The sequence below is a fragment of the Schistocerca serialis genome, chromosome 7 (assembly GCF_023864345.2).
Source record: "Schistocerca serialis cubense isolate TAMUIC-IGC-003099 chromosome 7, iqSchSeri2.2, whole genome shotgun sequence".
In the NCBI taxonomy this organism is placed as follows: domain Eukaryota; kingdom Metazoa; phylum Arthropoda; class Insecta; order Orthoptera; family Acrididae; genus Schistocerca; species Schistocerca serialis.
The window spans coordinates 527,793,951-527,816,891 of record NC_064644.1 but is presented as its reverse complement, the minus strand read 5'-3'; positions in this window follow the sequence as shown (position 1 = coordinate 527,816,891).

Genomic DNA, 22,941 nt, shown 5'->3' with positions numbered 1-22,941 from the left:
CGCGCCAACTAAAGTGACGATTCTCGTAAGAGTTCGGGCAACCTGTGCGCATTCGCACAGACGAAGGTAAATGACCGGGTAGCCTTAACTATATATGAAGATAGTAACTGTTCTCGAAAGAACAGTGCGAAGGCCAGCCGAGTCTCTAGTTTAAAATAAACCTAAATATCGTTTACTTGTGACAACGTATGTCTGCAAACATGTCTTTGTTTTAGAATACAAGCGTATTATTGCAGCAACCTAATTTTAATGGTACGTTTACGAATTTGTTACGCACATCGGAAGTAACACGATCTAAGTGAAGGTAACTTGCTAATTTATCATGCTCAAGACAGTCTCGTCCACTTGTCGCGTCAGACCTGTGTAAAATCTCGAGCTTTCGATGAAATCCTCCATCGTCTTTGTGAGGAACACGTGAGTTCCTGGCTGGTGTAGTGGTCACCATTTACAGCCCAAAGACGGTTTGTGACTGATCGGTGTACGTCATCATACGTCATGGTGCCAGAGATTGTAGAAATTAGGGCGTGCGAGAACAATCCAACCTCGACAGCGGTTGTAAATCTTGTAAGCGAGCTCTCGCTCTGAGAAGAAATGGAGGGAAGTGCGCAGAACTGCTTAGATTCCTGCGGGGGCGCTGCCACCGCCGCCGCAGGCGTCGACGCGGTCCCTAGCTGCATGGCGGCCAATCACAAGCCATCTGTGGGCTATGAATAGTCGACACAATAACAGCCACAACATTCAGTTGTCCCTGGCTAACCTTGTGAGGTTACAGTGTTTTCACATGCCAATGCACTTGCCGTATGTTACTACACTACTGGCCATTAAAATTGCTACACCAAGAAGAAATGCAGATGATAAACGGGTATTCATCGGACAAATATATTATACTAGAACTGACATGTGATTACATTTTCACGCAAATTGGGTGCATAGATCCTGAGAAATCAGTACCCAGAACAACCACCTCTGGCCGTAATAACGACCTTGATACGCCTGGGCATTGAGTCAAACAGAGCTTGGATGGCGTGTACAGCTACAGCTGCGCATGCAGCTTCAACACGATACCACAGTTCATCAAGAGTAGTGACTGGCGTATTGTGAGGAGCCAGATGCTCGGCCACCATTCACCAGACGTTTTCAATTGGTGAGAGATCTGGAGAATGTGTTGACCAGGGCAGCAGTCGAACATTTTCTGTATCCAGAAAGGCCCGTACAGGCCCTGCAACATGCGATCGTGCATTATCCTGCTGAAATGTAGGGTTCCGCAGGGATCGAGGGCAGCACGTCAGCACGTTGTAGGTGTCGCCACCGGCGCCAACCTTGTGTGAAAGCTCTGATAAGCTAATCATTTGTATATCACAGCATTTTTTTCCTGTCAGTTAAATTTCGCGTCTGTAGCACGTCATCTTCGTGGTGTAGCAATTTTAATGGACAGTAGTGAATGATAACGCACCACTCATTTGACGATATAGGACGGAAGGAAAGAAGCGTGCGCTTCAACCATCGTACATCCATCTTGAGATATTTCGAGGAGCGCCAGGTGTTATAAAAAAAGTGGATCTGAGCACTATGGGACTTAACTTCTGAGGTCATCAGTCCCCTAGAACTTAGAACTACTTAAACCTAACTAACCTAGGGACATCACACACATCCATGCCCGAGGTAGGATTCGAACCTGCGTCCGTAGCGGTGAAGGGTAGAGTCACGGGTCGTAACACATCTAAAATGTAAAGTCCACTGTTCAAAGTGTCATCAATGTGAACAAGAGGTGACCGAGACGTGTAACCAATGGCACCCCATACCATTAGGACGGGTGATACGCCAGTATGGCGGTGACGAATACACGCTTCCAGTGTGCGTGCACCGCCATGTCGCCAATCACGGATGCGAACATCATGATGCTGTAAACAGAACCTGGATTCATCCGAAAAAATGACGTTTTGCCATTCGTGAACCCAGGTTCGTCGTTGAGTACACCATCGCAGGCGCTCCTCTCTGTGATGCAGCGTCAAGGGTAACCGCAGCCATGACTCCGAGCTGATAGTCCATGCTGCTGTGAAAGTCGTCGAACTGTTCGTGCAGACGGTTGTTGTCTTGCAAACGTCCCCGTCTGTTGACTGTGGGATCGAGACGTGGCTGAACGATCCGTTACAGCCATGCAGGTAAGGTGCCTGTCATCTCGACTGCTGGTGAAATGAGGCCGTTGGGATCCAGCACGGCGTTCCGTATTACCCTCCTGAACCCACCCATTCCATTTTCTGCTAACAGTCATTGAATCTCGACCAACGCTAGCAGCAGTGCCGCGATACGATAAACCGCGGCTACAATCCGACCTTTATCAAAGTCGGAAACGTGATGGTACGCATTTCTCCTCCTTACACGAGGCATTACAACAACGTTTCACCAGGCAAAGGGGGTTAACTGCTGTTTGTGTATGAGAAATCGGCAGGAAACTTTCCTCATGTCAGCTCGTTGTAGGTGTCGCCACCGGCGCCAACCTTGTGTGGATGCTCTGAAAAGCTACTCATTTGCATATCACAGCATCCTCTTCCTGTCGGTTAAAATTCGCGTCTGTAGCACGTCATCTTCGTGGTGTAGCAATTTCAATGTCCACAAGTGTAATTTAGAAATACGGTGTATGTAATAATCGACGAAGTTCTCTGTTGAGCGTGTTATAGCCGTGGCTACCGGTGTAAGTTATTCTTTGCTTACTGACTATACGCTGGAGATCAGTTATCGTTCTGGTACGAGTTGGCTACAGTTGGGCTCTTGGCCAGGACGGAGTGAGGTGAACTTGGCTAGTGCACTCGTCGGCGCGGTTCGGCAGCGTGTCCATGGCGCGATGGATCTTTGCTTCACTTTCAGTGTGGAAGCGATCGCTAGCAAATTGTGTCATGTAGACTGAAATGCTGATTGTTTTCAACAGTGTTATTGCTTACTGAGCGTTCGAATAAATTATAATTCGTGATCCCCTAACAATTGATTTTTTCACTTGAAATAGTCATCATAGTATCCCTGGAGGAATTTTTTAATAAGATTTGCTGTACAGAAAGTTTGCTGGAAAAGCAAGGAGAGACTGCAACCTAATATAGCGGGTCTGGAGGAATACCGACAGGGTTGTTATAAACTGTAAGACGCTGGAAGATTTCGTCGAAAGCCCGAGATTTTACTCAGATTTGACGCGACAAGTAATCCGAGAATGTTCTCTACAAGGATGTTGTCCCGAGATACTTTGATCTCAAAAGTTTATGAAGTAAACAACAAACTACGTTTCATTCTGCAGCGGAGTGCACACTATAGCTACATTTATCTTCAGGGGAAATGGGTGAGCAATGCGCTGTAACGGTTGACGTTCCAGCAAATGGGCCACACAGGTCTCTTGGAGGTCGCCATAAGAAGCTCCTGTGCGCCAGTATTCCTCTCGCAGTTTTGCAAATCCATCCACCTAACTCTCTCGTTGTACTCCACTAGAAGCAGCGGCCAACAGACACCACATACGAGGGTTGGAACTTAAATAGTGGCAACTATTTATTCACAACCGATACAAAAGAGTTACGTGTTTGCACCTGTTACTGTCCTTCAAAGTAGTCACCAGCGTTGTGTAGAACCCGTCGCCAGCGATGTGGAAGGCGTAGTTCACCGTTAGCAGAGGCTGTTCTGTTGATGTTGCGCTGTAGGCTTCCGCCCATTGTCGTGCAAAATGATGGGTGGGTTGCGCAGAAAGTGTCGCCGCTTCTTTCGCAAAGCTGGTTGCAGGTGATGCTCCAAAGACGAACAGTAACACTGTGCATTGACGGTCTGCCGTGGAGGAACGTAATGCGTTAGGATAACACCATCACAGTCGCACACGAGAATCACCATAACTTTAGACCGCTCCATTCGCACCATCAACAGAACATACTCTGCTACCGGTATACTACGCCTACCACATCGCTGGCGACGGGTTCTACACAACGCTGGTGACTACTTTGAAGGACTGTTAACAGGTGCAAACTTTTGTGTCGGTGGTGAATAAATTGGTGCCACTATTTAAGTTCCAACCCTCGTATATGTATGATTCAGGCGATGACGGCAAATGATGATCCCTTCAGTGCAGATGCACACCAAGCTAGAACTCTAGGAATCGGCGAGATGTCGCCGGTTATGGGTCTAATGAGCAGGGGCAATAGAGCAGTAGACAGTGACATAAGTTGAGAATTTGGGTCTGATGGGAGGCTTGGTAGGGTAGTCCGTCCGGTTGTAGTGACCACTGTGTGTGAGTGGCAGAGTGTTCAGTGCACTTGTCTGGTAAGTAGGAGACCCGGGTTCGAACCCCAGTCTGGTACAAATTTTCAACTTACCAAACTGATATAAATCAATACTCTGTGGCAGCTAAAGTCAAATTCCTTGTCGTGATTCACAGTGACTGCAGGATCAAAATGATGTATGTTGTTTCGGACATGTCCGAAAGAACAGACACCTCATGTATACTATTCCCTAGAGTGTGTGTGTGTGTGTGTGTGTGTATGTGTTTGTGTGTGTGTGTGTGTGTGTGTGTGTGTGTTACGTATATGTTTTCCGGGATAGGTAGGCGAAATCTTTTCCATTGCCTTAGGAATTTGAGGAAATTTGCTAAGCAATGCGTACTGACACCATCAACACTGAGTATCGGTTCTTGCAACAGTCTCTGTCAGTCTCTCTCTCAACCAAGAGACCTTCGTCACGTCACAGAGGCTAGCTGTCAGTTGTCAAGTGTTCTATGCCTCGTAGGCCAATGTGAGGCCCGAAGATGTAGAAAGCAAGAATTAAATGTGGCTGGAATGTGAAATTTACTCAATTGGCCCTCCAGCCAGTACCTCTGCGGGTCCCAACCTTCGGTGGTAGGATCTGTAGTGTAATTGAAAAAGGATTCAAGAATACGTCTTCTCTGGCTGATTAATAACAAGTGGTTGACCAATAAGGTGAACCATCGAATAAACGAACATATGTTCTGGTATTGGTCATCGACTGCATTGCTCAGCCATCTTGAAGTGGGTACTTTTTTATTACTCTGGCGCGAATGAAACTCTGCTATACCATAATGCATCAAAAGTCTTAAGTTTCTGTACTAATCACTGCCCTGGACATTTAACGCATGTAGTTCTTGTATTAAATCTCAACAGACAGTTATAGCTGGGCCTGCCGCGAATGACCATTTGGACTGCCATTTATCCGGCCGTTTCGACTATCTGTTTACTGCTCTCTTGCTTGACCTGCTCTTCAACGTCGTATTGATTCAGCACCTGATTATTTGTGGACCTGCTCTTCAACGTCGTATTGATTCAGCACCTGATTATTTGTGGACCTGCTCTTCAACGTCGTATTGATTCAGCACCTGATTATTTGTGGACAGCATCTCTGGACAACTTAACTCCCGAGGCACACATATCATTATAACAACTTCCATGACCCTGTGCCTGTGTGATATATCTCTTCTCGACATTAGCCGAGCGGTCTAGGACGCTGCAGTCATGGACTGTGTGGCTGATCCCGTCGGAGGTTCGAGTCCTCCCTCGGGCATGGTTGTGTGAGCTTGTCCTTAGGATACTTTAGGTTAAGTAGTGTGTAAGCTTAGGGACTGATGACCTTAGCAGTTAAGTCCCATAAGATTTCACACACATTTTTTCTTCTCGACATACGACTTTCTCTCTTCAATATATCTGACTTAAACAAACATACTATGATGAGTAGGGATCTTGGAACTAAATAGTTTTTACTTAACAATGAATCCATACATATTATAAAAGTCGGCGTATGTATATGTGTATGTTTTCATGTATGTTCCACATCTCTTGCTCAACCACTGGAGCGATTTCATCCAAATTTGGTACACATGTCCCTTGCTGTCAGGCAACAATCGCTGTCGGGGTAAGAACCAACTAAATATCATAGCCCAGGAGATGTGGCGTCGTAAACACTGAGATGCCTCGGAAACTGCCGCATTGTGTTTGGTTCAAATGGCTCTGAGCACTATGGGACTTAACATCTTAGGTCATCAGTCCCCTAGAACTTAGAACTACTTAAACCTAACTAACCTAAGGACACCACACACATCCATGCCCGAGGCAGGATTCGAACCTGCGACCGTAGCAGTCTCGCGGTTCCGGACTGCAGCGCCTAGAACCGCACGGCCACCGCGGCCGGCCATTGTGCATGACTTTTAAATTTTTACATCTTTGCTGCTAACTCTATTTGCAACACATTTCGCAGACAGTATCCACATATGCGCGACAGCTACAAATTTTCATCATTTTATGACACATAGATCAGGAAATTTTATGTCATAAACACTGAGATGCGTGAAAAAAATGCCGCATCATGCATGAATTTTTAGTACATTTATTCTTTACTGTTAAGGCACTCCTGCAGTCGATTCAACGTAAGGAAATAACAGAACCTGGCAGTGCTTTTGACAGCTTCGCAACTGCGAAGCGCAAACTGTTCTGCGCGGAAACAACAGCAGTCTGTAAAGCTATGAAAAGGCGTTACCAGAAGGACTGTACTTATACATCTGTGCACCGTGCATATTTCTTTCTAGGACTGTTTCATAATTTCAGAGGTGTTTCACGAATACTTGTAAATGAAATTGTTTCGATATTACAGTATAAACACAGTTCATTCTTTTGTTTTCGCTTCTGACAGAAAACTGGCTAAATGAAAACACGGGAAATGGCGGGATTGTGAACTTGTTTATTGCATCTTCAGGCCATTGTCAGCTTACATGAACACACACACACACACAAAATTCACTCCACTCGGTCGCCGTAAAGAAACAGAACTTACGCTGAGTGCTGTTCCGCAATGTTAACGGTAAAGATAAATACTTGAACGCCCATTTACGCCGACGTTTCCGTGCACAGAATCACGCTGGCAACGCCATGATTTGATTTCAATTTGAATTGTTGTTCGTTTAGAGACCAGTTGCCTTACATTTTATAACAGGTCGTTCATTTTACAGCTTTTCATGTAACATATTCCATATTACGAACAGCAGCTACTGTATTCAGCAATTACAATGGAAGTAATAATAAATTAAAAATACATTAGGAATTGAAAGGAAAAAAATTTTCAAGTTTTAATAAGATTTGATGACAGATGAGAGGAAAGACTTGGGACTGTAAGAGAGATAGAGAAATGTTACTCGACCTGAGCCAGCCTGGTCTGAAAGCCTGGGAACTACTTCGAGCCTTGCAGTCACGGTTCGCTACAGTTTAATTTACGGACTAATATTTCTAAACGCTATTTACAAAAAAGCGCAGTGGCGTGTGAGTGTAAAGTATGTTATTTCTTGGGGTTGTTAATTACCCTTCAGTTCCTATATTATGTGTCTTGAATTTTTACCTGCTATGTTGCTTATATACACTCCTGGAAATTGAAATAAGAACACCGTGAATTCATTGTCCCAGGAAGGGGAAACTTTATTGACACATTCCTGGGGTCAGATACATCATATGATCACACTGACAGAACCACAGGCACATAGACACAGGCAACAGAGCATGCACAATGTCGGCACTAGTACAGTGTATATCCACCTTTCGCAGCAATGCAGGCTGCTATTCTCCCATGGAGACGATCGTAGAGATGCTGGATGTAGTCCTGTGGAACGGCTTGCCATGCCATTTCCACCTGGCGCCTCAGTTGGACCAGCGTTCGTGCTGGACGTGCATACCGCGTGAGACGACGCTTCATCCAGTCCCAAACATGCTCAATGGGGGACAGATCCGGAGATCTTGCTGGCCAGGGTAGTTGACTTACACCTTCTAGAGCACGTTGGGTGGCACGGGATACATGCGGACGTGCATTGTCCTGTTGGAACAGCAAGTTCCCTTGCCGGTCTAGGAATGGTAGAACGATGGGTTCGATGACGGTTTGGATGTACTGTGCACTATTCAGTGTCCCCTCGACGATCACCAGTGGTGTACGGCCAGTGTAGGAGATCGCTCCCCACACCATGATGCCGGGTGTTGGCCCTGTGTGCCTCGGTCGTATGCAGTCCTGATTGTGGCGCTCACCTGCACGGCGCCAAACACGCATACGACCATCATTGGCACCAAGGCAGAAGCGACTCTCATCGCTGAAGACGACACGTCTCCATTCGTCCCTCCATTCACGCCTGCCGCGACACCACTGGAGGCGGGCTGCACGATGTTGGGGCGTGAGCGGAAGACGGCCTAACGGTGTGCGGGACCGTAGCCCAGCTTCATGGAGACGGTTGCGAATGGTCCTCGCCGATACCCCAGGAGCAACAGTGTCCCTAATTTGCTGGGAAGTGGCGGTGCGGTCCCCTACGGCACTGCGTAGGATCCTACGGTCTTGGCGTGCATCCGTGCGTCGCTGCGGTCCGGTCCCAGGTCGACGGGCACGTGCACCTTCCGCCGACCACTGGCGACAACATCGATGTACTGTGGAGACCTCACGCCCCACGTGTTGAGCAATTCGGCGGTACGTCCACCCGGCCTCCCGCATGCCCACTATACGCCCTCGCTCAAAGTCCGTTAACTGCACATACGGTTCACGTCCACGCTGTCGCGGCATGCTACCAGTGTTAAAGACTGCGGTGGAGCTCCGTATGCCACGGCAAACTGGCTGACACTGACGGCGGCGGTGCACAAATGCTGCGCAGCTAGCGCCATTCGACGGCCAACACCGCGGTTCCTGGTGTGTCCGCTATGCCGTGCGTGTGATCATTGCTTGTACAGCCCTCTCGCAGTGTCCGGAGCAAGTATGGTGGGTCTGACACACCGGTGTCAATGTGTTCTTTTTTCCATTTCCAGGAGTGTACTAAGTGTTCAGTTACAAATGTTACATCTCAACAGCGGTGTAACGTTACATCTCAACAGCGATGTAACGACAGCGGGATGGATATGCCTGCTGTGGATACTTAAGCTAGAACAGGTTTGCACCTGTTGCATTGCACCTCATACAGTTTGATTATTTTAGATGTTTTGTGAGGTTGTCTGTGGTACGTGTTGGTGAAATTGTTTGCTGTTTGAGTGAGTGTGTGTTTCGGTACTGCTGTATTTGTTGGTGCTCGAATTGGAAGAACTGCCTTAGGTGCTTCGTGTGTGTTGCAGTGTCTTTCAGTATTCGTCATGTAATGCCCTTGAGACATGAGCCAATCCGCCGACCGGCTAGCCACGCTTTATTCTGCAGCCGACAGAAACTAATCCCACTCCCTAGCTGACGAAACATCCCCACACCAGCTGTGATCTGTAATTCAGGAGAGACGAGTAAGGGTAAGAGCCGATACGTGGTTGCAGTGTCGATATCTTTTCTCTGTTCCCTAACTGGACCCGTCGTTGGTGCACGCGTATCCGAGTGTATAATGAATTGCAGAAAGACACCTTCAGGAGTTCTGCCAGCGAAGCAGGCCGTGGGTGCCGTACTGTGCCAGGGGGTGGCAGAAGAGGTGCTCCTACCCGTCAACAACCGCACCAGCTTCCGGTCGTTTAGTGACCTGGAAGCGGAAATAGCTCAACGCTCAGAATACCCGCGCGTCGCGTCGCAAACAAACAGCTGAGGTATCGCCAGTTCGGACGGCAGGGCGGAGTTGTCTAGCCGGGCCACGAGCCGCCGTAGCCGCTATTAGTCGGCCACTTGTGGTGAGATGACGATGTAGGCCAAGAAATTACGCTATGAGTCATAGACAGACACAGACAATAATAATAATACGCTACTGGCCATTAAAATTGCTACACCACGAAGATGACGTGCTACAGACGCGAAATTTAACCGACAGGAAGAGGATGCTGTGATACGCAAATGATTAGCTTTTCAGAGCATTCACACAAGGTTGGCGCCGGTGGCGACACCTACAACGTGCTGACATGAGGAAAGTTTCCAACCGATTTCTCATACACAAACAGCAGTTGACCGGCGTTGCCTGGTAAAATGTTGTTGTGATGCCTCGTGTAAGGCGGAGAAATGCGTACCATCACGTTTCCGTCTTTGATAAAGGTCGGATTGTAGCCTATCGCGATTGCGGTTTATCGTATCGCGACATTGCTGCTCGCGTTGGTCGAGATACAATGACTGTTAGCAGAGTATGAAATCGGTGGGTTCAGGAGGGTAATACAGAACGCCGTGCTGGATCCCAACGGCCTCGTATCACTAGCAGTCGAGGCGACAGGCATCTTATCCGCATGGCTGTAACGGATCGTGCAGCCACGTCTCGATCCCTGAGTCAACAGATGGGGACGTTTGCAAGACAACAACCACCTGCACGAAGAGTTCGACGACGTTTGCAGCAGCATGGACTATCAGCTCTGAGACCATGGCTGCGGTTACCATTGACGCTGCATCACACACAGGAGTGCCTTCGATGGTGTACTCAACGACGAACTTGGTTGCACGAATCGCAAAACGTCAATTTTTCGTATGAATCCAGGTTCTGTTTACATAATCATGATTATGGCATCCGTGTTTGACGACATGGCGGTGAACGCACATTGGAAGCGTGTATTCGTCATCGCCATACTGGCGTATCACCCGGCGTGATGGTATGGGGTGCCATTGGTTACACGCCTGGCTCACCTCTTGTTGGCATTGACGGCACTTTGAACAGTGGACGTTACAGTTCAGATGTGTTACGAGTTGTGGCTCTCCATTCGATCCCTGCGAAACCCTACATTTCAGCAGGATGATGCACGACCGCATGTTGCAGAACCTGTACAGAAAATGTTCGACTGCTGCCCTGGCCAGCACATTCTCCAGATCTCTCACCAATTGAAAACGTCTGGTCAATGGTGGCCGAGCATCTGGCTCCTCACAATACGCCAGTCACTACTCTTGATGAACTGTTGTATCGTGTTGAAGCTGCATGTGGAGCTGTAGCTGTACACGTCATCCAAGCTCTGTTTGACTCAATCCCCAGGCGTATCAAGGCCGTTATTACGGCCAGAGGTGGTTGTTCTGGGTAGTGATTTCTCAGGATCTATGCACCCAAATCGCGTGGAAATGTAATCACATGTCAGTTCTAGTATAATATATTTTTCCAATGAATACCCGTTTATCATCTGCATTTCTTCTTGGTGTAGCAACTTTAATGGGCAGTAGTGTATTATTATTATTGTCTGTCTATGACTCATAGCGTAATTTCTGGGCCTACATCGTCATCTCACCACAAGTGTCTGATTAATACCGGCAACGGCGGCTCGCGGCCAGTAGTGTAATAATAATAACAATACGAGGGGCGCTCAGTTCGTAATGCAACACTTTCTTTCTCGGCCAGTTCCGGTTGAAAAATTGCGGAATTTGTTGTGGAATATTCCCGCTTTAGCCCCTGTAGTTTCGGGAAGCTTCGTTACGTAGCGGCTCTGTACCTAGCACTCAGAATGGCTGCTGTTCTAAGTAGAGAGGTGTCAACGAGGTTCTTTTCGCGGAAAATCAGAGTATCGTAGATATTCATTGGCACTTCCTGAGTGTCTACTGGCAGTGAGCAAAAATACGGTGAGCCGCAGGGCGAAGCGTCTGTCATCATCGTAACAACGTCGCGCAAACCTGTTCGATCTCCCGTGTGCCTGACCGCCGCGCACATCTGTGACTCCTGCAATGTTCGAACGTGCGGACACTTGTCATTCGAGATGATCGACGGATCACAATGGAACACCTCGCTGCTCAAATGGACGTCTCTCTTGGTTGTCTTGCAGTTGGGGTAGTCAACAGAAGACCATGAAGAGCAACGAAGTACCATGTTTGTGGAATTGCTTGCGCTTTACGACTCTGATCGTGACAATTTTTGTCGAACGTCGTCACAGGCCATGAAACACCGGCTCATCACTTGGAACCTGAAACAAAACGACAATCCATCGACTGGCACCACAACCTCTGTCCCGAGGAAAAAGTTCAGAGCCGCACCCTCATTCGGTAAAACCTAGGTGACGGTCTTCTGGGACTCTGAAGGGGTTACTCCGTTTGATGATCTCCCTCATGGTGCAACGATCAACTCTGAAGTGCATTGTGCTACACTTGCGAATTTGAAGAAACGACTTCAGCGTGTTCGTCGTCATAAAAGTGCAAACTAACTCCTACTTCTCCATAAGAACGCAAGGCCTCACACAAGTCTACGCTGCCTATAGGCGCTCACAAAACTTCATTGGACTATTTTTCCTCATACAACCTACAGTTCGGATGTCGCACCTTCCGATTTCCTTGTACACTCATTCTCATAAATTAAGGATAATTGCAGAATGTGAAGCCACAACACGACACAGATCTGTAAGCCCACGGTTTTGGTGATAAGTTGAGAAAACCGTCCCGAAACATATGTGCTACAACACGCCACTGTTTCCTGCGCATGTACCCCGACATCAGTATGGGATATGATCACCGTGCTCACGTACACACGCCGCACAACAGGTTAGCATACTCTGGATCAGGTGGTCGAGCAGCTGCTGGGTTATGGCCTCCCCTTCTTGCACCAGTGCCTGTCGGAGCTCCTGAAGTGTCATAGGGGTTTGAAGGCGTGCAGCGATATGTCGACCGAGAGCATCCCAGACGTGTTCGATGGGGTTTAGGTCTGGAGAACACTCAGGCCACTCCAATCGCCTGATATCTTCTGTTTCAAGGTACTCCTCCACGATGGCAGCTCTTTGGGGCCGTGCGTTATCATCCATCAGGAGGAAGGTGGGACCCACTACACCCCAGAAAAGGCGGACATACTGGTGCAAAATGACGCCCCATACACCTGACCTGTTACAGTTCCTTTGTCAATGACATGCAAGGGTGTACTTGCACCAATCATAATCCCACGCCACACCATCAAATCACGACCTCCATACAGGTCCCTTTCTAGAACATTAAGGGGTTGGTATCTGGTTCCTGATGAAAACCCGGCGAGAATCACTGTTGAGACTATGCCTGGACTCGTCAGTGAACATAATCTGGGACCACTGTTCCAATGACCATGTACTGTGTTCTTGACACCAGGCTTTATTGGCTCTCCTGTGACCAGGGGTCAGTGGAATGCACCTTGCAGGTCTCCAGGCGAATAAACCATGTCTGTTCAGTCGTCTGTAGACTATGTGTCAGGAGACAACTGTTCCAGTGGCTGAGGTTAAGGTCCCGAGCAAGGCTACCTGCAGTACTCCGTGGCCGACTGCGGGCACTGATGGTGAGATATCGGTCTTCTTGTGGTGTTGTACACTGTGGACGTCCCGTACTGTAGCGCCTGGACAAGTTTTCTGTCTGCTGGAAAAATTGGCATAATCATGAGATCACACTTTGTGGCACACGGAGGGCCCTTGCTACGACCTGCTGTGTTTGGTTCAAATTGCTCCGAGCACTATGGGACTCAACTTCTGAGGTCATCAGTCCCCTAGAACTTAGAACTACTTAAACCTAACTAACGTAAGGACATTACACACATCTATGCCCGAGGCAGGATTCGAACCGGCGACCATAGCGGTCGGGCGGTTCCAGACTGTAGCGCCTAGAACTGCTCGGCCACAACGGTCGGCCTGCTGTTTTTGACCAGTCTCCAGTCGTCCTCGTATTCTACCCCTCATAATGTTATCAATATGTGTTCTTTGAGCCATTTTCAACACACAGTCAACATTAGTACGTCTGGAAACGTCTGCACACTTACTCGGTGCACCGTACTCTGACATGCACCAACACACCTCTGCGTATGTGGATTGCTGCCAGCGCCACAGTGCGACGACCGCAGGTCAGATGCACCGCAGGGTCATACCCCGAGGTGATTTAAGCCTGCAAACCGTTGTTTCACCGTGTATCAGCACTATCCTTAATTTATGAGCATGAGTGTATATGTCGCAGTGATGGATGCACTACGCAGGAAGCAGTATGTGGATGATAGGGACATTATCGATGCATAAAAACGTTGACTCCGACCTCAACCAGTAGAGTGGTACAATGCGAACATACAGGCCGTCCCAACAAGGTGGCATAAGGCCGTCGCTTTGAACGGAGATTTTGTTGAGACATAGGGTTTGGTAGCGAAAAGAGTCGGGAATGACACACTGTCAGAAAATGTATTGCATTACTTATTGAACGCCCCTCGCAATAATAATAAAAATTATTATTATTATTATTATTATTTCGTGTAGCTCATTGGTCTGCCGCAAGTCTTCCTATTGGACACCACTTCGGCGACTTGCCTGTCCCTGACCTACTCCAGTTCTTCAACTGACGAAAGGGCACCGACATTTTAACGTGAAATCCGAACCACGTGTCGCTTGTGTCGATTCTTCACGTCGGTTAGATGTGAAGGCTACGTTAAATAAAACTGAAAAATCCGTGGTCCAACCGAGATTGGATCTCGCAACCTCTCAGTTGCCAGGCACTTGCTTTACCGCTAAGCCGCCAGGACTAACACAGAGTACAGATAACTGGCTGTCACGTGTTGTCTGTGGTCGGCGGGTGATGAGCCGATAACGTGGTCACTCGTAATGTCTGCATGTGTTTACTATTCTATTCTGCTTCCCTACAACTGGGACATTCTGTACCAGTTGCACTCAGCAGGTAGTCGGAACCACTGGGCCCGAGAACTCTGCCCACCCGGCCGGCCTCGTGTTTCTGTGTTGGCCTAACACTATAACACGTCCGCACTGAGTCGTCATGATGACATTTCTCTTTCAAGATTCTCAAACATTTAATTTATGCACACTAGTGTGTGTATAGTACCACATAAGAGCAAGAAAGCCAAGCTGACCGAGCGACATGGCGCAGCGGTTGGCACACTGGTTGCGCATTCTAGTGATTTCCCTACATCGATTCAGGCAAATGCTGGGATGGTTCCTTTGAAAACGCTCGGTCGATTTCGTTCCTCATCCTCCCCTAATCCGATGGGACCGATGACATCGCTATTTGGTCCCCTCGCCCATATCAACCAACCATGTAGAGACAAGTTGTTTTCTTTCGGCGAAAATATCTTGGGATGGAAAACTTTTGATGTTCAATGGACACATAAGACTCTAGAAATATTCTTGACCCCTCTGCATATCGTCCGCGTAGAGACTGTGACGATGAGGAATTAGACTTAAATGATCTCACGCAGAAGAAGTTAAGATACGCTTCTACCCACCCAGCCGTGTACCTCACCGCAACGTTTTTGTAAGCATTTCCGCCGCGTATTTCACCTCATAGACGTAGAACTATTTTGTAGAACAGCCAGAGCCAAGAACGAACATAACGTGCTTTTGAAACTTTTACACACTGTTTGACTTCTCTGGTACAGATTAGAGACGAAGAAGTAGAGTACTTTGACCATTTTAGACGCACTGATTCAGTAGGAATGTTAGGGATCATCTTAGTGTGGCTTGTGGCAGTCACCAGCACGCAGCGATCTGCGGCCTCACACCACTGGCGCTTACCAAGCATCGTGTATTTAATTTCTTAACGTCTAATGAAAGAGCGCGCCCCCTTTGATTAGAAGACCCGGGGTGGATTGCTACGCAGGCAAGAAACCAGAAATCGGACGTGTTGTATTCGCCAGACGCACTTTGTGTTAAACAAGTAAATGTATCGGTAAGAGAAGCCCATACCCTATACCCGAGGTCGGCAACCTGCGGCTCGCGAGGCACATGGGGCTCTTTGGATGTGTAGCTGCGGCTCTTTAGTTCCATACGCAGATAATATTTATTTTATAAGAAAAAAATTTTTTTATCGTTCTGAATCGATTAACGAGGATTAGGCACCGTTTCTATCCCTCACAATCAGCCCTTTGTTCTCACTTTTCACCGCACCTCTTCCCCGTCACTGTCGCACCGCGATAAGCACGTCCTGAGTTCTGACAAGTCCGCTCACGCCAGTCGGCGATCACCGCACACGGGAGGCGACCACAGAGCCAGGCAAACAGTGTTTCGTGTCTGAATTATTCATTTTAATAATTAAATTTTTGGATAATTGCCAAACTTGTCATCTGCTGTTCTGGATACCTGAATAATGATTTTAAAAATTCTTTATCACAGCTTCACTACAAGCATGGAACCTTTTTTTTTTTTTTTTAAAAAAAAGCATGCAGAATGCAATCGGGATTGGAAGGAGTCGTTCGCTTTCGTATGCAACTCAGATAGCCTTGCTTTCGTATGCAACTCAGATAGCCTTCTGACTTGTCTCATTTGCCACGACAAACTCGCACGCTATAAGAAATCAAATTTAGAGATACACTTTACTACAAAACTTACACAGTTTGCTAGTAAATATCCAGCCGGCGAAGAACGAAAAAAGACTGTCGACGAGCTCGAGAAAGAAGTACAGCAATCAAGTTCCATGTTAAGTAACTGGACAAGTAATGTTGTTCTGGCAAGCTTAGTGGTATCACTAGAAATTACAAAAAAAGGCAAACCATTCACAGATGGCGAGTATGTCAATGACTGCTTCATTCGTGCATCTGAAGAACAATTTTATAATTAAAAAGAAAAAAATCTTGAAAAAAAAGGATCTGCCACTATCTGCTAAAACAGTACAAGATAGAATAAGTAAAATGTCTTCAAATGTAACACATTTGCAGGTGGAAGACATTCAACTGGCTTCTGCCTTATCGCTTGCTGTCGATGAGTCTTGCGATATAAAAGACACGGCGCAAGTTGTCCTTTCTGTGAGGTATATGTCTTCCCAAGCTCCGAAAGAAGAACTTCTAGTATTGCTACCGCTCTTGGGACAAACTAGAGGGGAAGACATAGCGAGTGCTGTGCAGAAATGCCTCGACGATAATAAGATCGATTTAAATAAAATCGTTTCAGTAGAAACTGATGGAGTCAGAAGTATGGCAGGAAAAAATAAAGGGACAACAACGATTCTTCAGAGCAAAATAAACGACGAAATTCTTACGTTTCACTGCATCATGCACCAAGAAGCGCTTTGTGCGCAAACATTTTCAGCCGAAATAGTTAAGGTAATGAATTTAGTAATCAAGATTGTTAACAGCATCTTCTCAAAAGCACTCTACCATCGTCAGTTTAAAGAATTCTTATAATCTGGATTGTGGAGTAATGCAAGATAGTCGTTTGGTCGGATGAGTCTTGTTTCTCACTGTTTCAAACTTCTCGCCGAGTTTACGTACTAAGAGTGAAACACGGCGGGTGCTCGGTGCAACCATACCGTGGTATTCCGTGGGCCCGTGGTTACTCTGTCAGGCCACATTACTGCCAAGCACATGTGACCATATTGGCTGATTAGGTCTATCCCATGGAACCATATTTGTTTGACAAAGGTGATTCTGTGTTCCAAGACGACAGAGTATGTGTTCACACAACTCGCATCGTCTAGGAATGGTTTTTTGAACATGCGACTGAATTTTCACAGCTCCCCTGCCCACCGAAGTCACGATATCAGCCGCGCGGGGTAGTCGCGCGGTCTGAGGCGCCTTGTCACGGTCCGTGCAGCTCCCCCCGTCGGAGGTTCGAGTCCTCCCTCGGGCATGGGTGTGTGTGTTGTCCATAGCGTAAGTTAGTTTAAGTTGGGTTAAGTAGTGCGTAGGCTTAGGGACCGATGACCTAAGTAGTTTGGTCCCATAAGACCTTACCACAAATTACCAAATTTCGTCATATCTCAAAAGTATTGAGGCTTCGTCCCCTTCTTTGGAGTGAAGGATACATGATATTTATCCGCTTCCATCATCGTTACCTGATCTTCTCACTATTTGGTGGGAAGACTGGTACAAGATTCTCTTGAAAACCATACAGAAATTGTATTCTTCCATTCCGAGACGACTAGAAGCTGTTTTGGAAACCAAAGATTTTCCTGTACCATATTAGGTATGGCAATACATTGTGTTTTATGCGTTACCATATTTTTATCGATCCACTATATAAATAGGTGCAAGCATATATCGATAGACTTGCGCCTCCAGTCCGAAGATGGCTTAACTCTGAGCTATGCTTCGACCATAAATATAGTAGACTGGCCCTGACGTCATTTTCGTGGCTCCAACATCTCTGGGAAAAGTCACGTGAATGTTGGCAAAACATGGTTGTTTCGTGTTGCGCTTATGGCTGTACTCAGCGTTTTGTCGGGGGAAATTGCATTACATTTCACGTGTAAGTGTTTCTATGACAGTGCAGATGCGTTTATTTAAATCTGCTGAAGTGACTTTTATATGTTTTTTACACTTGAAATTGAGTATCTCGTAAATTAAAGTGTTGAAAGCGATTCCTGTGAAGTCAGACTCATATTACATTTTGGAAAGCATCTGTGATAATTCGGTTACAGAAGTAAGTATAACAGTTTCTCGTTCCTGCTCATAGGTTCCCTAAGTACGAAAACCGAAGGCAGCTTTGGATACAGGCCCTGAAACGGAAAAACTTTAAGCCATCTGCAAATACGCGCCTTTTTTAATATACAAGTGAGATTATAATAAGGTAAGAACACCTATAGTCGACACATGAAGAGAATTTTTTTCTACCTTCTAATACTATTAAATAAATGTAGGCTCCAAAATTATTTTCTGTAACTTCAAAGCCTCACCTTTCATCTAAATATCATTTTTTTTAAACTGATAGTTTAAACTTTTGTAAAAATAGTAGGAACCGAACCTTTGAAGCGCACTTAAAATTGAGACTCTAAAATGGACCTGCTCCTAAAGTCGACAATTTTGGCACCTATAGTTGACATAATTCCCAAATCCCATTTTCTTTTATAAGTGACTAGAGCTCAAAACGCGGCGAATCCAATGTTTAAAGTTTTGGCAAGAGCCCACTCTTACTATTTAAAAGAATTTTAACAACATTTTACTTTAATTGATATTTTATAGTAATTTCGTCCCGCTGCCCACCAGAGGGGCGTTCGATGTATTTGTTAGATTTTATAAATTGTACTGTGAACAAATCCAGGTCAAATGTAGGTCTGACATAAATTTACGCAAATAAAAAAGTAATTTTTGGTGGAAGCGTTTGTCAGTCAAAAAAATGGTTCAAATGGCTCTGAGCACTATGGGACTTAATATCTATGGTCATCAGTCCCCTAGAACTTAGAACTACTTAAACCTAACTAACCTAAGGATATCACACAACACCCAGTCATCACGAGGCAGAGAAAATCCCTGACCCCGCCGGGAATCGAACCCGCGAACCCGGGCGCGGGAAGCGAGAACGCTACCGCACGACCACGAGCTGCGGACGTTTGACAGTCACTTGGGAAATGTGGGTAAAATACGATACAAACATAGGATGGCAGACCGCTGATTTGAAATCCCGCCACGTTTTGCCAACACTCACATGGTTTATGTTGGAGCCACATCAGCCCTATAGCTTCTGCACAGGAAGGCCAGTTTACTAGTAGCTATCATCGAAGGGGCTGTGTCTAATCAGAAATCGACAGGATATGGACAAAACAAACGAAACTAGATGTCCTTTCTCGCGGCGTGGCGAAAGACTCTTCCGGATGCCATAAATTATTGGGATGCGATAACGTCTTAGAAGTTTGGAAATTTTGGGTCGTTCGCGTTCTGTGAGATCCATACCTTTCACAACGGTCAGGAAATAAATAAATGTCGTGTGACTAGGGCCTCCCATCGGGTAGACCGTTCGCTATGTGCAAGTTTTCGATTTGACGCCACTTCTGCGACTTGCACGTCGATGGGGATGAAATGATGATGAGTAGGACAACACAGCACCCAGTCCCTGAGCGGAGAAAATCTCCGACCCAGCCGGGAATCGGACCCGGGCCCTTAGGATTGACATCCTGTCGCAGTGATTTTTTTTTCGTTATTGTTCGTTGCGTTTGGTCTGGACGGACGTCACAAGACATCCGTTCAAGGTGATCGTTGATTCCTTGAATGGCTCTGAGCACTATGGGACTTCTGAGGTCATCAGTCCCCTAGATCTTAGAACTACTTAAACCTAACTAACCTAAGGACGTCACACGCCGGCCGGAGTGGCCGAGCGGTTCTAGGCGCTTCAGTCTGCAACCGCGCGACCGCTACGGTCGCAGGTTCGAATCCTGCCTCGGGCATGGATGTGTGTGATGTCGATAGGTTAGTTAGGTTTAAGTAGTTCTAAGTTCTAGGGGACTGATGACCTCAGAAGTGAAGTCCCATAGTGCTCAGAGCCATTTGAACCATTTCTGACATGACACACATTCATGGCCGAGGGTTGATTCCTTTACTCAGCTTTTTTTATTACAGAGGGCCTGCAGCGCTCTGACCGAGCACGCTGAGCTACCGTGCCGGCATCATTCAGCTACCGGTGGCGTACGATCAGTAAATGCGTTATAGGCAATGGTGCAGAGACATATGAGCCAACAAAAGCAGACAAAATTCAGTGCTGCCTGCGCCCGAAGACTTTGTGGAAAATTGAAGATGGAAAGCATGGGGGGCCAATAATATTGACCTCTGCTGTTTCGTAATGCACGCTGAGGAGAACATCGAAACTGTCGTGACTGTAAATTTCATAGAGAGGGAGAGGTTTAGTAAATTCTACGATTCGTCGCCCGTAGTCCAGACTGCACGCCGTTTACAAACGAAGGGGCGGTGACAGCCCGGCCACTGCGCATCGCAAACCCTAGTTGGCAGCTGGTAGCACCGTGTGTGCAGTGGCAGCGGTCGTTGCGCGGGATAAACAGAACGTTCCGCTCGCGCTATCACAGGATAAACAGACCATTCCGCCTTCGTGCGCCACGGAATAAATAGGCTATTCCGGTTACGACTCGGGCAATCAACAGCCGCAGAGTCAACAGCTATCCCGTGAAGGGTGTGGAGTGCAGGCGACGGCAGCCACCTGAAAATGCGGACTGTCGTGCCACTGAAGTGACGCCGGAAGCACCGCCAGCGCGCGTCACGACATTCCAGGGACCTGTGCGGTCGCCCATGTAATCGTTAGATAATAAACAAAAACGCACAAATTATGGTGTCAATGTAGATGAAATGATTCTATGACATTATTGGTCGCCTCGTGCAAGTCTTTCTACATCTACATACATACTCCGCAAGCCACCCAACGATGTGTAGCGAAGGGCACTTTACGTGCCACTGTCATTACCTCCCTTTCCTGTTCCAGTCGCGTATGGTTCGCGGGAAGAACGACTGCCGGAAAGCCACCGTGCGCGCTCGAATCTCTCTAATTTTACATTCGTGATCTCCTCGGGAGGTATAAGTTGGGGGAAGCAATATATTCGATACCTCATCCAGAAACGCACCCTCTCGAAACCTGGACAGCAGGCAACACCGCGATGCAGAGCGCCTCTCTTGCAGAGTCTGCCACTTGGGTTTGCTAAACATCTCCGTAACACTATCACGCTTACCAAATAACCCTGTGACGAAAAGCGCCGCTCTTCTTTGGATCTTCTCTATCTCCTCTGTCAACCCGACCTGGTACGAATCCTACACTGATGAGCAATACTCAAGTATAGGTCGAACGACTGTTTTGTAAGCCACCTCCTTTGCTGATCGACTACATTTTTTAAGGTCTCTCCCAATGAATCTCAACCTGGCACCCGCCTTACCAACAATTAATTTTATATGATCATTCCACTTCAAATGGTTCCGTACGCATACTCCCAGATATTTTACAGAAGTAACTGCTACCAGTATTTGTTCCGCTATCATATAATCATACAATAAAGGATCCTTCTTTGGATGTATTCGCAATACATTACATTTGTCTATGTTAAGGGTCAGTTGCCACTCCCTGCACCAAGTGCCTATCCGCTGCAGATCTTCCTGCATTTCGCTGCAATTTTCTAATGCTGCAACTTCTCTGTATACTACAGCATCATCCGCGAAAAGCCGCATGGAACTTCCGACACTACCTAGTAGGTCATCTGTATATATTGTGAAAAGCAACGCTCCCATAACACTCCCCTATGGCACGCCAGAGGTTACTTTAACGTCTGTAGACGTCTCTCCATTCAGAACAACATGCTGTGTTCTGTTTACTAAAAACTATTCAATCCAGCCACACAGCTGGTCTGATATTCCGTAGGCTCTTACTTTGTTTATCAGGTGACAGTGCGGAACTGTATCGAACGCCTTCCAGAAGTCAAGCAAAATGGCATCTACCTGGGAGCCTGTATCTAATATTTTCTGGGTCTCATGAACAAATAAAGTGAGTTGGGTCTCACACGATCGCTGTTTCCGGAATCCATGTTGATTCCTACATAGTAGATTCTGGGTTTCCAGAAATGGCATGATACGCGAGCAAAAATCATGTTCTAAAATTCTACAACAAATCTGTCAGAGATATAGGCCTATAGTTTTGCCCGTCTGCTCGACGACCCTTCTTGGAAACTGGGACTACCTGTGCTCTTTTCCAATCATTTGAAACCTTCCGTTCCTCTAGAGATTTGTGGTACACGGCTGTTAGAAGGGGGGGGGGAGGGCAAGGTCTTTCTTTCGGACGCCATTGGTCGACTTTTGCGTCTATGAAGATGAGATCGAGTGATGAGGACTACAGAAAAACCCAATCCCAGAGGGAATAAAATATTCGAATCGGCCAGGGATGGAACCCGGGCCCTCGCGATGTAGCGGCAGTGACGCTAATCACTTTCTTCTTTTCTCTGTCTGTTTCTTCGTCGTCTTCTACGGACAGATCAGTTGTGTGTGGACGTCGCACGTCGTCGTCTCTGCGTCTTTCGATAGAAGCTTTACTGAGTCTTTTTATTAAAACATGGCTCTGAGCACTGTGGGACTTAACATCTGAGGTCATCAGTCCCCTCAAGTTAGAACTACTTAAACCCAACTAACCTAAGAACATCACACACATCCATGCCCGAGGCAGGATTCGAACCTGCGATCGTAGCAGCAGCGCGGCTCCGGACTGAAGTGCCGAGAACTGCTCGACCACAACGGTCGGCTCTTTTTATTAGAGAGGGTACATTGTGCACCAATGGCAGTCACCCCTTTTTTTCTTGTTCTAGTCGCGAAATAAACCGCAGGAAGAATGATTATTGTTTATGTGCCTCCGTGTGAGCTTGCATATCTATAATTTTACGTTCATTCCCTTTTCGCAAGGTATACGTAGGAGG